Raw genomic sequence first — 13,754 nt, forward strand, 5'->3', positions numbered from 1 at the left:
AATGAGATGAATCATGGAGTTTGAAGGTTACTGTATTGTGACTGCTGGGAAATCAGGCTTTCGTCTTTTACTCTAGTTGGATATCATTACAAAGTTCAGAGATAGTTTTGCATCCAGAATTTGGCTGTTATCAAGACATATTCTGACACAAAGTTATTTCATCTTTCAGGGCAATTAGAAAGTTGATAGCTAAAGCACAGAGATACAAAGCTCCCGTTTTTGACCTCAGTTTTTACACATCAGACCAAGTAATCTGGCAGGTTCATGTCCTCCAAAAAATGTAAAATTGCAGAGAGACCCACCTCTGTAATGAATTAAAAATCTGTGTCCTGCAGGAACCCTGCTTCTTACTGGAATACCTCAGCATGCAGGTCAGATAATGTAACCCTTGTGACACTGGCCTGGAAATGCTAAGAGCTTGGGGTGTAGTGAGCAACCCCAGAGTTCTGTGGCTTTAGAACCAATGTGGATACTGAAATTTCAACCCTGTCTGCCCTGTTTCCAGGGAATTGGTGTAGACTGGAAATGGGATCTCCTCTAGCCTTTCATTTCTATCCACCCCCAGCCACTCTCCCTGCTGCAAATGGCTGTCATGGCTGCTCTGTCCACACCCTAACCACCAGAGACTTCCGGCATTGTTCCTGCTGCAGAGCTGCCCTCTCACCAGTCAGTTTCTGATGGGACACACAGCCCTGCAGGGTCCACTGCTTCACAGAGCTACCGTCCTCCTCTCCTGCACTGCCCAAGTTTAAAGAGATTTTTTTCGACTATGGTAAGAAAGAGCCTTCATCTAATCTTGGCATCCAAAGGTACACAGGGTCTTTGTACTTGACTCTTTCTACCATCAGGTAATATAGGATGTTTTCCAAAACCTGAGCAATTCAACCAAGAGTCTCCACTGAAAGCATTTCTCACCAACATGGAATCCAAACCCACCATGGTCCCTTAACCCTCCCGCCCAACCAGAGTAAAGTCTCATTCTTTCCCAGGCACTTCCCAAAGAGCTGCATCAGTCTTATATTTCCATTTATTCATTCATTCAGTAATTATTTATGGACCACTTACCACGTGCCAACTACTTCACTTGGTGTTCAAAATACAGCACCAAGCATGGCAGGCATCCTCCTGTCTTCACAGAGCCTTCATTCTAGCACTGAAAAGGACACAAAACAAATACACCATTCATTATACATGCATACCTGAGTTCATTCCAGTTGGTATAAATTATTTTAATTCTTTGGTTGGGAGTTATAGACAATTCTGGATAGTTTCAGGAAAGAACAGAATCCATGGGAAAGTCATAGAAGTGTCTAACGGAATACAAGGAGGAGATAAACTAGTGCAAGTGTCAAATTAGCTCTACCTCTTTGCCAAGAGTTTATGGGTCTTCCTTCTGATGTGCTTCATTACTGTAACTTAATCCTCAAAGCTTCGAGTCTTTCAGTTCAAAAGGGAATGTCTTTGGTCCATCTTAAGGTTAGTGTCTGCTCCTGGACTAATGGATCAGAGCCAGGGAAGCTGGTCTTAGTGTACAGACACTGTTGAGGGGCACCCCTGAACAATGGGTTAAGACCCCAGAGAAGAGGTAAGGCAGCCTCTGCAAAATTATTTATACAGCAGAAGTTGGAATGGCCCCAAGAGCATCTGACCTAATTTTGGGAAGGGGGTGGGTTCAAAGAAAATTTCATTGTGATGACAAATATAATCCCATCACCGAAAGGATGAAGAGGCTTTAGCTAAGGCAAAAGGAAAAGTGTGGGAAGGAGAGAGAGTGGGGCATAATGATAAACAGGCATGGTATCTGTAGCTCAGAGGTAAGAAGGAGTAAGACACATCTGAGGACCCATGAGAAGGCTGGATTATAGCCAACAGCATATCTGAACTGGTGGACTGGAGGTCTTATCTTCAGCCTCACATACCTTTGATCAGCCCTCCCAGGAAGCCAGTGGGACACCGGGTGGCCAGTAAGGGCACTGCTGAGTACCTGGACAGGGCATCCAGAGCAGTCTCTTTGCTACTGTTTAGTAATAGACCTAGTTGACACCTCTGATTTATGACTATCCTTGCCTTTCAGAAAAATACTCATCTTCTTTACAGTGTCAACTACAAATTGGCACTTGCCATGGGCAGTTGCCATCTACCTCTACAAGGTTAAGTCATGTGATTCTGCAGCTGCTGACCTTCAACACCCCCTGAAGGGAATTCAGGGTGGAGAGCAGAAATGAGGCACTCTGTGCTCTGGAAAAACTGGCAGAACAGGTCTTCAGATAGTTAGATATTTTTAGGAGCTGATTTTATGAGTGCAATTCTTGCATCTCCTCATATCTAGAAAAGCACTAAATTCCTTCATGGTGACGTCTGCTCCTCGTGACTAGCAGAAACCTTCTGCAAAAATATGTGCTTGATTGCATGTACTCTCCCTTCACCAAAATCACATATATTCTGACCTTCCCCTCTACCTCTGTGGAGCAGTTTCTCAGAGCTATCTGAAATGCTGTCTCCCGGGATATAGTCCTCATTTTGCCCCAGATAAAACTTAACTCGCAACTCTCACACTGTGCATTTTTTTAGTCATCAACAGAAATATATTGGCTTTTTTTTTGAAAAAAAAAAAAGATTAAAATTCACTTCACCTACTTTCTCTAGATTTTATAGATATGCTACCTGATCTTTGTATCTATAAAACAGACCTATATAAATTCTAGCTGAATTTTAAATAGTTCTTAAAGCAGCTCTTGAATTTTAAGAGTCTATAAAATTACTTTCCTATTAACCTAAGGCCAGAAATTGAGCTGTTTTGTTTTTTTGGAGAAATAATAACCCTAGGAGTTACGTAAGATGATCTGACCAAAATTTATTAACACTTTAGGGAATAATTCCAAATAGCTATTGTGATAACAGTGGTGATTTGAGCTGAGCAAATGTGGAAGTCTGTGGTGGATTAAAATGAGCCACAAATTCCTTGCCGTTCCTCTCATTAAGAGATGGAGTCTATTTCCCCTCTCCTGAACCTGGGTTGGCCTGGAGAGTTGCTTTGACCAGTAGTGTAATGAAGGGGACGCGCTACTGTGCTAGCTTCAGGCCTAAGCCTTCAAAAGGCAGGCAGTTTCTGCTTTGTGCTCTTGGAAGCCAGCTGCCATGCTGTCAGGAAGCTCCAGGACTACTGAATGGTGCGAGAGAACACAGACAGGTCCCAGAGGTTGAGATTCCAGCACCAGCCATGCTCCCAACTGAGTGCAGCTCCTGGTTGATCTAAGTTGTACCCTGTGAGCTGGAGAACTGCCCGGCTCAACCCACAGAATTAATATATCATAAATTTTTGTGTTTTAAGCCATTCAGCTTTGGGGTGGTTTGTTACACAGCAATAGCCACTGAAGAGGTTCCACGTGGATTTCTTTTCCATTTTTTCGGGAGGTAGTGGATTTTTTTCTATGACTCTAATGTCATAGAAGCCAGCAAAGAGAGTGTGCCATGAAGAATGGAACAGCCTTAGAGGAACTGAAAAGACTTAAACCTCTTGGTGGTTAAAGGGAAGTATTCCAGGAAAGAGAGAAAGGCTGAGGTACACAGTAGGATGGGAATGTCAGGGAGAGATGTTTGTAATTGATGGAGTGAAATTCTCAAAAGGTGGTAAGGGAGGGGTTTCTAGCAGAAGAAGGGGTTGATTTAGCCTTGGGAGGGAGGAGGTAACCTCTTCCCATGAAAGTGGGACTGACTGGGGGAGAAAATCCAGGAAATCCTGAGGTGGCAGGGAGAAAAACTGAAGAAGCTAACATCAGAGGATGGGATCCCAGTCAAGCAGAGGTGAAGATCATATGCAGAGGAGGAGGGAAGCCAATGATTGCAATAATGACCTGTTTGGAAGAATACCAATAATAAATAAATAATAAGTAGGCAGACTAAGTATGAAAAATCTTAAATCACAGGTGGTGATTCACTGCAATTGTTCTAGCAGTTGGAAGAGAAAAGTAAACATTTAATAGAGAAAGTAAAAGCTGGCAGATTTGACCTCCAGGGCCCAATGCCTTTCCCATACGTAACTCATCCGAATGAATTGCCTTTTCATTCCTTCTTTAGTGGAACTAATCTTTAGCACAGTGTCCACAACCAGGGGAGAAGGGACACGTTCCTGCAACAAAGGAGATGGCTCTTCTGAGACCTAGAGATTCCCCTCACTCAGGAAGTGGGTAGCATCTGGGCAAATCAGCGGGTATGAGTCCCATGTTTGGTAGAAGTGGCCACATGGAAGCTCTTCTCTTTTTGATGACCCTGGAAAGTCTATTTCATGTTCTCTCGAAAAAGGAGAAGGGAGCTGAACGTGGAAATCATTAAATGTTCTCAAGTGTCCTGTCTGCACCCCTGAGGAGGAATCACTCTTTTATTTAAGTGTGTGATTTTAGCAATGGTATCACAAGAAGTGTTAAGCTAAATATGAGATGAGATAATTTATAGGGTTTAGTAACACATGACACTGGATGTATTCTGCTTCTGTAGCTCATTAGCTGGGTGACTTTGGACAAGTTTATTTAATGACGCTGAGCCTCAGTTTTATCATCTGTAAAATGGTGGTTATGAAAATAGCTTCTCCGATTATCTCACTGGCTGTTGTGTAAGGATCAAATGAGATAATGAATATATAGGACACTTTGAAAGCACTCTCCAAATATAAGGTATATTGCATAAGTCACTTGTGAAAAATACTTTTGCTTACGGTAGAAACTCATCCGAATCCTGAGACAAACTAGTAGGAGAATTTTACTCTTCCTTCCCCAAAGCACAAATGAAGAAAGGATTTTTTAATACTTTCGGGCGATACCTTGTTGGACTCTGCATGGAACGGATTTGTAATTTGCTGAGCTTCTGAAACCTTCTTTTCCAGTCACTCTGCTAAAGTACCAGTGAGTCATCCACCTAGATTATAAGCGCAGTGGGGTTGGGGTCAGGATGATTGGCTACATGGGAAGATTCTGTCTGGAATAGGGTTAAGTGGATAACCACTGACATAGGAAAAAAGCCTTTGAGTGGCATGAGAAAGAAATAGTACATTTTCAGACAAATAACTATTATAAGTTTGATAGCTGCACAGTGTTCTGGTTTAAAGACGTAAACTCAGGGACCAGATCATGTGCATTTGAATCTCAGCTCTGTCACTTACCAGCTGTGGGAGCTTAGGCAAGTTTTCTAACTTCTTTGGTTCTCCTCCCTGTACAATGAGGAACATAATGGCGCCTCCTTCATGGGGTTATTGGGAGGAGTCAAGGAGTTAATATTTATAAAACACTTGGAACAATGCCGGCCTCATGCAAGTGCTACATTAACAATTTATTAAATAAGTTATGGGGCAGATGGTATTTAGTACATCAGACTCCACTTAGACCTCTATGTTTGTTTGCTAATTAGATACACTGAATACAAATTTTACAGAGCCTGTGTGTTTACAGACCTAAATGTAAATATTTTCGGAGACATCCCCTGTATTTGGTGTGAAACCTTTACATGAACACATTACAGAGACTTTCTTAAGACATCAAACCAGGTTTGAGAACCGTGATTGCACATGTGCTCTCAGATTGGGCAATGTGTTTAACCTTCACGCCTCAGCTGCTCTCTCTGTAGTAATACTATAAAAAATGCTTGTTTCACAAGGGTGTCATGAAGATGAAAATGAGATAGTGTTTGTAAAACTCTTAGTGCTTGCCTGGAGAGGCGCCACCTAAATGCAGACTGTAATTATTAACATCATCTGGTGTCCTAATGGTGACTGGCTTAAATGCCATTATCTTACTAAATGACTAAAGCCAATCTTAGAAATTACAGTGTTGGGTGGTTGGATAGTTAAGAACATAGCATCAGACAGCTTCCTGCATGAAGGCTGTTGAGAAGGCACCACCGCTTTGCTGTGTTAAAACTCACTAGCTGCGCTACCTGGATTCACCTGGGGCAGACTCTGAGAGCTTCACGAGTTTGCAAATATGGCTCTCTCGGGGTTACCCTCTGTCATTCCTGAGTGGTCCCAAGTCCACAGGAATCTGGAGCGGGAAGATTTGGAGCGTGAGTTTCCTTCCTGAAATTCATTAGCCACATGGGCTCACAAAGCTTTTTAGAGTGGTTTAAAATTTTGTGGAACCAGTGATATTAATCTTCTCCTGCCTGTTCCAGGTTTACATGAGATAGACAGATAGGTGACAAATGCTTATTGAGTAAATTAATAAAAACTGATAGAGCCAGAAAATCTTTCTATAAAATTCTGCTATCCCTGGGGGGCAGAATATTCCAAAATGGGAGACATGTAATTGGTAACAGGCAAGGTGATTTTAGGTGGTACACAGATGAATATTATATATATGTATATATACACAAACACATATATAGACACATACATATACACTTCTACATGTGTGTCTGTATAAAAATTAAATACTAGGACATAAAACCTGTGCATTCATGGATATTATTGCTTAGGCAAAGATAAAGTTGGTAATTGAAAAAGATGGTTGGTAGTAACTAAAAAAATCTATTTGACTTAAAGGAAAAGATTAGGTAATTAATAGTAATAGGAAATAATAATGCAGTTTTTATAGCAAAAATCATGACTAACATTAAGGAAACTCCATCTTAGAAGAAAGATGAGAGAGCCCCTGTTCGTTTCAGATTTCTGAGTGCGGGATTTAGATCTCAGGGCAGAATCTAGAGAACAGTGATTTCTCTGGATTGATGGCCACTGTCTGCAAAGTCCTTTTACATGCTTTTGCTTATTTTCAGATCAGGCATAATTATTTTTGTTTCATAGACAAGGAAACAGACAGTGTCCTTGAAAAGTTGTGCAAGAGCAAGCTGGCAAGTGAATAAAAATCTGCACATGTTATAATACTGTTTAGGGAAAAGAATCATATGCTAAATGGTTTTTACAAAGTAGAAAACTAGTTACTAAAACTAGCGGTCATTCATTTAACTCCTTGGAAACTGACACTGCTGATGGTGGTCCTGTTCTTCTGGGATCTTTCATGGATCATGTGCTGAGCGCTGTGCTAGAGCTGAGGCCTCAGTGGGCATTACCTGGTCTCTTACTTCAGGGGCTTAAATCTGGTCGTAGGTTACCCACTACTAGCCCAATTGGGCCTCCAGTTATGTTTTGCTTGAATAGTAGAGTGTTACAGTTTTTAAAAAATGTGTTGTTAGTATTTAAGAAGCTGGAGATTTTACATAAATATCTGGTGCCCGGCGTTGCTTAAAAACATGTGAAGATCTGGCAAGACCAGATCGGGTTCTTGCTTAGTTGGCCTTGGGCAGGGACTCTGTGCTCTCTGGGCCAACACGGTCACTTGCTGGACTCACGTTTCTTTCCCTCCTTTACCTTGGAGAGCCCAGGTGCAAAGAGCGGTACAGACAAGTCAGCAATTCTTAATAAATCAGCCCTCGCCAGGGAGCAGCAAAATGAGCACAGTGGACATTAGCCTAAAGTGTAAAAAACACAAGTTGGGAGAAATCAGCCATATTTTCATGGAACCTAAGGTTAAGTATTAAAACAAATGATATATCATGGTGCCTGCAAAATATTTTTACTGCTTTGGCTGTTTCCAGAATTCTTGCACACAATTTGCCATTCACACCCCAACTTTGAGAAATAGACTAGGCGGGAATTATTATCCACATTTTATTGATTAGGAAATTGAATGTCTAAAATTGAAAGAAGTTTCCCAGAAACAGAACCTGAGACAGGGATTTGGGTGCTGTGATCTCTTGAGCAAGTGCTCTTCAGGAAAATCCTGTGGGGGAAGGAGTGAAGCAGGAGAGGCAGGGAGGCGATGTGGTCTCAGATCAAGACCACCAGGACCTGCAACGTGGGGGAGGGCTCTGGAGCTTTAACCACCCACAGAAATGTTCCTTCCTGGGGCCGTGGTGCCAGCATTTTGTACCACTTCCCAATCACTCATTGGCTGTGACTTCCCCCCACCAAATTCCTGAGTGAGGTGGCTTCTCTTTTTAGCCCAGGACAACCTTCCCAGAAATGGGGGCACCTGTGAGCCTTCAGCAGCCAGCACTCAGAGCAGCAAGGGACCCCAGTAAACAGGATCTGGGAGGGGGTACCGCAACAGCATCTTTGAAAATACTGAACACGCAGAATCACAGTGAGTTCAACTAACAGCACTATCTACTCAGGCAGTGCACACACACACACATACCATGCACAGTGTGTTTCAGAAAATACACCAGGGTTCCTTCCAAAACCGGAAAGTTCTCAGTCTACATTTTTTGAGAAATTGAGAGGAAATGGGTCCCACTTCTAAAAATCCAATTTCACAGCTTATTCTGTGTAAACTGTGGAAATGATTGAAAAATGAAGTCTTAGAGTTTATAAATCAATAGATTAAAATATACATATAGATATACATATACAGAATATATGCATATGGATATATAGTGTATGTATGGCTATAAATATAGCTATAAGATGTGATGGTTAATGTTTGGGAAAAATATCTTGCCACATAAAATGGAAAAGCTTTGTGTTCAAAGGGTTTAGAAAATAAATTATCCTTTGACAGAGCCTAGCCCCTTGGGATTTTTCATAAGAAGGAAGAAAGAATTTCCAAGAAATATCAGGTTGTCCTTCTGGCATATTCGTACTTTGTTCTGAAACAATTTGAGTCAGAAGCACGTTTCATCAAGTATAGAAGTTGTAGGTTTTGCTAAGTGTGAACAGAAGAGAAAAAAAATGAGATGCAGGGTTACATTTTTAACCTCTAAAATGTTTAGATAAAGATTTAATAGAATTCTCCTTATTAAAGGATGTGAATTGTGTGTCCATCCTTCACAACCGATGGGACATTGTCAATACCCACAACTGTGGCAAATCAGGGAGAAAATAAACTGGCAAAAGTCCGAGGTAAAATATATTTTATTTTATTATTTTTCTTCTCTGATTTTTTTCTGTAACACCTTCAAGGTGCCATCCCAAAGCTATTATCATAACTGAATATTTTGCATAATGGAAAGCACAGGCACCTCAGATCTCCTTTTGCATGACAAATGCTTAATTAGAAAAATAATGGGATGGAAATGAAATTGGTATTTACTATGACTGGAACAGAGAATTGTCCTGGAGAAGAAAATTCAGTTTTAATTTACCAAAGGCAAAAAAGAAAAACAGATTAAAAAAATAAGCAAGCAAGCAAGAAAAGAATCTTACATGATGGAAATAAATCAGAGACTAAAGGGTATGGCTTGTGCCTATAGTTGGGATGGAATTCCTCTCTCTCTCTGTCTCTCTCTCTCTCTGTCACATCCACCACACACACACATACACGCACATACACATACACATCACATCATAAAGGCCAACACAATTTTTTAAAATGTGATATTAAAGTCCTTTTTAATTGCTTGTGAAAAAAAGAATCAAGCCCTCTAAATGTTACATTTCCATCAGATTAGATAAAATATATACCAAATTAGTGTATCGTCTAATTCTGCACTGCATTAGCAACCTAATTATAACTGTGAAATAATTCAGTGTAAAACCATATGCTAAAATATGGTAATTGCTATTTTATGGTTTTTGAAGAACTAGTTGTATTTTCCTCTGTCTCTTTGAGTTGTTGTTGCTGATTTGTTGCCTCCGGCTAGTGAATCAGAGGCCATAGGATTCTACTTTACCACAGAATAGGAGAATTACATTAATTCCCCCCTTTGCATTTATTTGTAGATTTTCATTCTTTAACAGCAGTACATCTCGTCATACAAAAGAGGATAGGGTCCCACACAAGTTGGGTGCCTGAATCCTTTGTCCATCTCAGGCTTGATCTTGTGAAGCTATCTAAAAATGTGCATGGGATGTACATAGGTTCTCAAGATTCTTTTTTTGGGAACATGTACAAAAAGTAGACAGCCTTGAGTTATTTGTTTGAATGCTGGGCCAGAGAATATTATGTGCATTTCCCTCCATTGCAGCTGATGTCATCAAGTTCACGCTACTGTTGTTTGTTCTGATTTTGTGTTTTTAAATTGTGATGTACTTCTTTAGAGCAGTTTAGATTCATTAAAAAATTGAGAGGGAAGTTCAGAGACTTCCCATCTAGCTCCTACACCACACAAGCGTAGCCTCCCCCATTATCAGCATCACTCACCAGTTGGTACAGTTTTTAATAAGGGTGAAGCTACATGGATGCATCACAATTACCCTGAGTCCACAGTTTACATTACAGTTCACTCTATGGGTTGGACAAATGTATAATGACATATATGCACCGTGATGATATCATACAGACTATTTTTACTGCCCTAAAAGCCCTCCGTGTTCTGCCTGTTCACTCCCTGACTCCACAACCACTGATGTTTTCTTTTCTTACTGTCTCCACAGTTTTGCCTTTTCTGAATGTTAGATAGCTGAAGTCATACAGTAATTAGCCGTTTCAGATTGGCTTCTTTTACCTAGTAATATACGTTTGAGTTTCCTCCATGTCTTTTCATCCCTTGGTAACTCCTTTCTTTTTAACACTGAACACTGTTCTGTTGTCTGGATGTACTACAGTGTATTTATCCATTCACCTACTGGAGGGCATCTTGGTTGCTTCCAAGTTTTGGCATTTATGATTTAAGTTGCTGTAAACATCCATGTACAGGTTGTTTTCTTTTTCAGTTTTTTACTCCTTCTAGGACAAGGACAAATTAAGACTGTCAGATGGGAGAAGCTATTCAAATTTTTAGCTATGAATTGTGTTGCCTTCAAAATGCTGCACAGTAGGTCCTCAACTCATTGGAACGTCTCAGCCATCTGTGTGTGTATGTGTGTGTGCACACGTGCATGCACACCCAGTTCAACTTGTCACCATTCCACCAGACTTGGCCCAACTTTTAACTGGGAAAAATGTGAAGAGAGGGCTCATCCCTGCCTCTGTATCTAGGTAAATAGGAATTTGCACTGAGTTCCACTTCTTTCTCTTCTTGCTAAGGGGTCTGAGGTACACACTGTTTGACATCTTTTTTTCCAGAGTCAAACCCGACAGAGGAAATGATACTATATATTAATCAAGGAGCATGTGCACTGTGACAACCGGATCACCCACACTTCGTGCTTAATCAGAACATCCATCCAGCTTTTGTATCACCTTTGAATAAAGATAGCAACAAGACCGCAATGGTCAGGACCATGAGTTTTATTAAACAGGAAATTGGAAACTGTTTCAGTTCATTCATTCCTCCCTTCAACATTCCTTTGCTAGGTACCCATCCCGATACTAGGCTCTGGGAGTTGAAAACAACATGAGATGCAGTGTAGGGTTGGGGAGGGTAAGGTAACTGCAGACAGATGTGAAGATACCAGGTCACAAGCAGCCCTAGAGCCTGAGCTATAGGTGCGATGTCAGAAGTAGGCATCCAGCAGATGGAGCTTTGTGGGAAAAGCAGTGGGAGGTCCCTTCTTTTCCATCCCTATTGTCAATGCCCAAATTCAGGCCAACATCACTTCTTACCAGGACTACTCACTGTGAGGGCCTTTTACCTGATCTCGGCCACCAGTTCTAGCTCCTTAAATCCACCCTCCTCACTGTTACCAGGCCTCTTCCCCAAATGCATATCAGACCATTTCCCAGCATTACTTACAACCCTTAAGCATCTTGCCCTCACCTTGCAGACCAAGGCCAAGCTCATCAGCAAGGGCCTCCATGGGCTGGCCATCCTGCCTCTGACCACACTTCACCCCACACTCATGTTCTGGCAAAGCAACCGCTTGTGTGCCTGTCACACTAGAGCACTTGGAATTCCCTCCTTCCACTCGGCCTGTGCTTAAGATCCTGGATTTTACTGTCACACGGCTCTAGGTCTGACTGTGGGCTCTGCTGCTTCCTAGCTCTGTGACCAGGTGTGAGAAATTTTGACCCATGAGCCTCAGTTTGTAAAGTGGGGATGATAATGGAATCTGCTTCATAGGACACTGTTGTGGGAATTAAATTAAATAATGAATGTATATCACATGTCAAGTTCCTAGTCCATAGTAAGCGTTCAACATACTTTACATTATTCCTACTATCTTTTAAGACAGTTAGGCTTAACCTTCTCCAGGAACTTTTTCCTGTTCTGCCTCCGGTTTCACAGGCTGTATTAGACACTTCTTTTACGGGGTCCTCATTACCCTGGGTGTAGCTCCTATTGCAGTGTACTATAGTTATTGTCCTGTACCCAAATTATTGTTTCAGACTGTGAACCTCATAAGGGTAGGGACTGTCACTTCACAGTCATTCCCAGACCCACAGTGTTTGACATCGTGCCTAGTGCCAAGCGGTGCTTTGTTTGTATTTGCCCATCAAGAAGCCCTAAGGAGACAGCTGAGGCAAGAAGGAGCCAGTATGTGCTTTGCCAGGCAGAGTGATGCCTCTGTAGCCACAGCTGGGAATCCAGGCCAGGAGATGGAGCCACAAAGGGTCAGGCACCCCGGTATGCATCCAGGAAGTGAGATGGCAGAATCCATCAAAAACGTCTGGGTAACGGGCTCAGGACCCGGGGGCAGGACGGTGGGCCCAAGGCTTCCTGACGCACATCCTTTCTGCTCCTATGGAGGGCAGTTGCTTGAGTTCATCCTGACTAGAGTTAGGAAGAGGGGCAGGAAGCAGGGCAATTTCTCACAACAGACACAGAAGAAAAGATATCCTGGAAAATCAGCAAAGATTTCTCTACTTGATGACCATTTTCTTTCTTTCTTTCTTTTTTTTTTTTTGTAAATAAGATTTTAGCTATAGTTTTTTTTTTTAATATATTTATTTATTTGGCTGTGCTGGGTCTTAGCTGCAGCACGCAGGGTCTTCATTGCCACGTGTGAGATCTTCATTGCGGCATGAGAGCTCTTTTAGTTGTTTCATGCGGGATCTAGTTCCCTGACCAGGGATCGAACCCAGGCCCCCTGCATTGGAGGCTTGGAGTCTTAACCACTAGACCACCAGGGAAGTCCCCATTTTCTTTTTGTTATTAGAAATATTGTGGAAAGAAAGGTCTTCTTTTTAGGGAAGTTCCATGTTTCCCACAGAGAAGGAACCATTTTGGTGATGTGTCCTGCATTATGGTTTTGTGGTTCCAGATTTTGACTCGAAAGGAAAAGAGTTCAGAGGTGGTCATGGACCTTTGCAGGTGCTCTGGTTTAGCCCTAACCACACAGAATAAGGCAGCCGGTTGAGAAAAGGAATGTGATCTCAGAAGAGACAAGCCTCCCTTCCACTTAGGGGTCATGATATATATGTGCATCTTTTCTGGGCAGGCTCGGTTTGGCCGTCTTTTTCTATGTGACCAACAGAAAACAGACAGCCAGAAGAGCAGGAAGTTCTGAGAGCTGCTTCATGATTATTGTTACTAAGGAAACCAATTCTTTAGTATTCATGCGTTCGGCAGATTGTTGCTCTGAATCTCTGAGGCTGAGGCGATATCACAGAATAGCACGAGGGAGAAGAAGGGATGAAAACAGCCAATCAATATGGAAGCTCTTTAAGACTATGTTCCTAATTTAGCCATCATTCGTGATTACTAATGGCTTTAAAAATGAGATCACTGCTAACATCAAGTGATTTATACAGTGATCAGGAGTACGTTTCCCTGCTGCATTTGTATAGTCATATCCCCATAGTATCCATGCACTGGAAAAACCTCTCTGAAGGGGACAAAAGCTTTGAAATCTGGTTCCATTTTGAGAAAATCATCTTTGTGTGAAAAGGGCATCTGAAATTTATCTCTATCTCTTGTCCCTATTGCAAAACGCCTTTCCCTTAGTA

At 41.7% G+C, this 13,754-nt stretch overlaps 1 non-coding gene across 1 annotated transcript; it reads right to left on the minus strand.

Moving 5' to 3' along the window:
* Window positions 1-12,865: 12,865 nt before the first annotated feature.
* On the minus strand, window positions 12,866-12,938 carry TRNAW-CCA (transfer RNA tryptophan (anticodon CCA)). The gene has a single exon. It is a non-coding gene; the product is annotated as a tRNA-Trp (tRNA).
* Between the last annotated feature and the right edge of the window lie 816 nt (window positions 12,939-13,754).

This window comes from Phocoena phocoena, chromosome 9 (genome assembly GCF_963924675.1).
Source record: "Phocoena phocoena chromosome 9, mPhoPho1.1, whole genome shotgun sequence".
Taxonomy (NCBI): domain Eukaryota; kingdom Metazoa; phylum Chordata; class Mammalia; order Artiodactyla; family Phocoenidae; genus Phocoena; species Phocoena phocoena.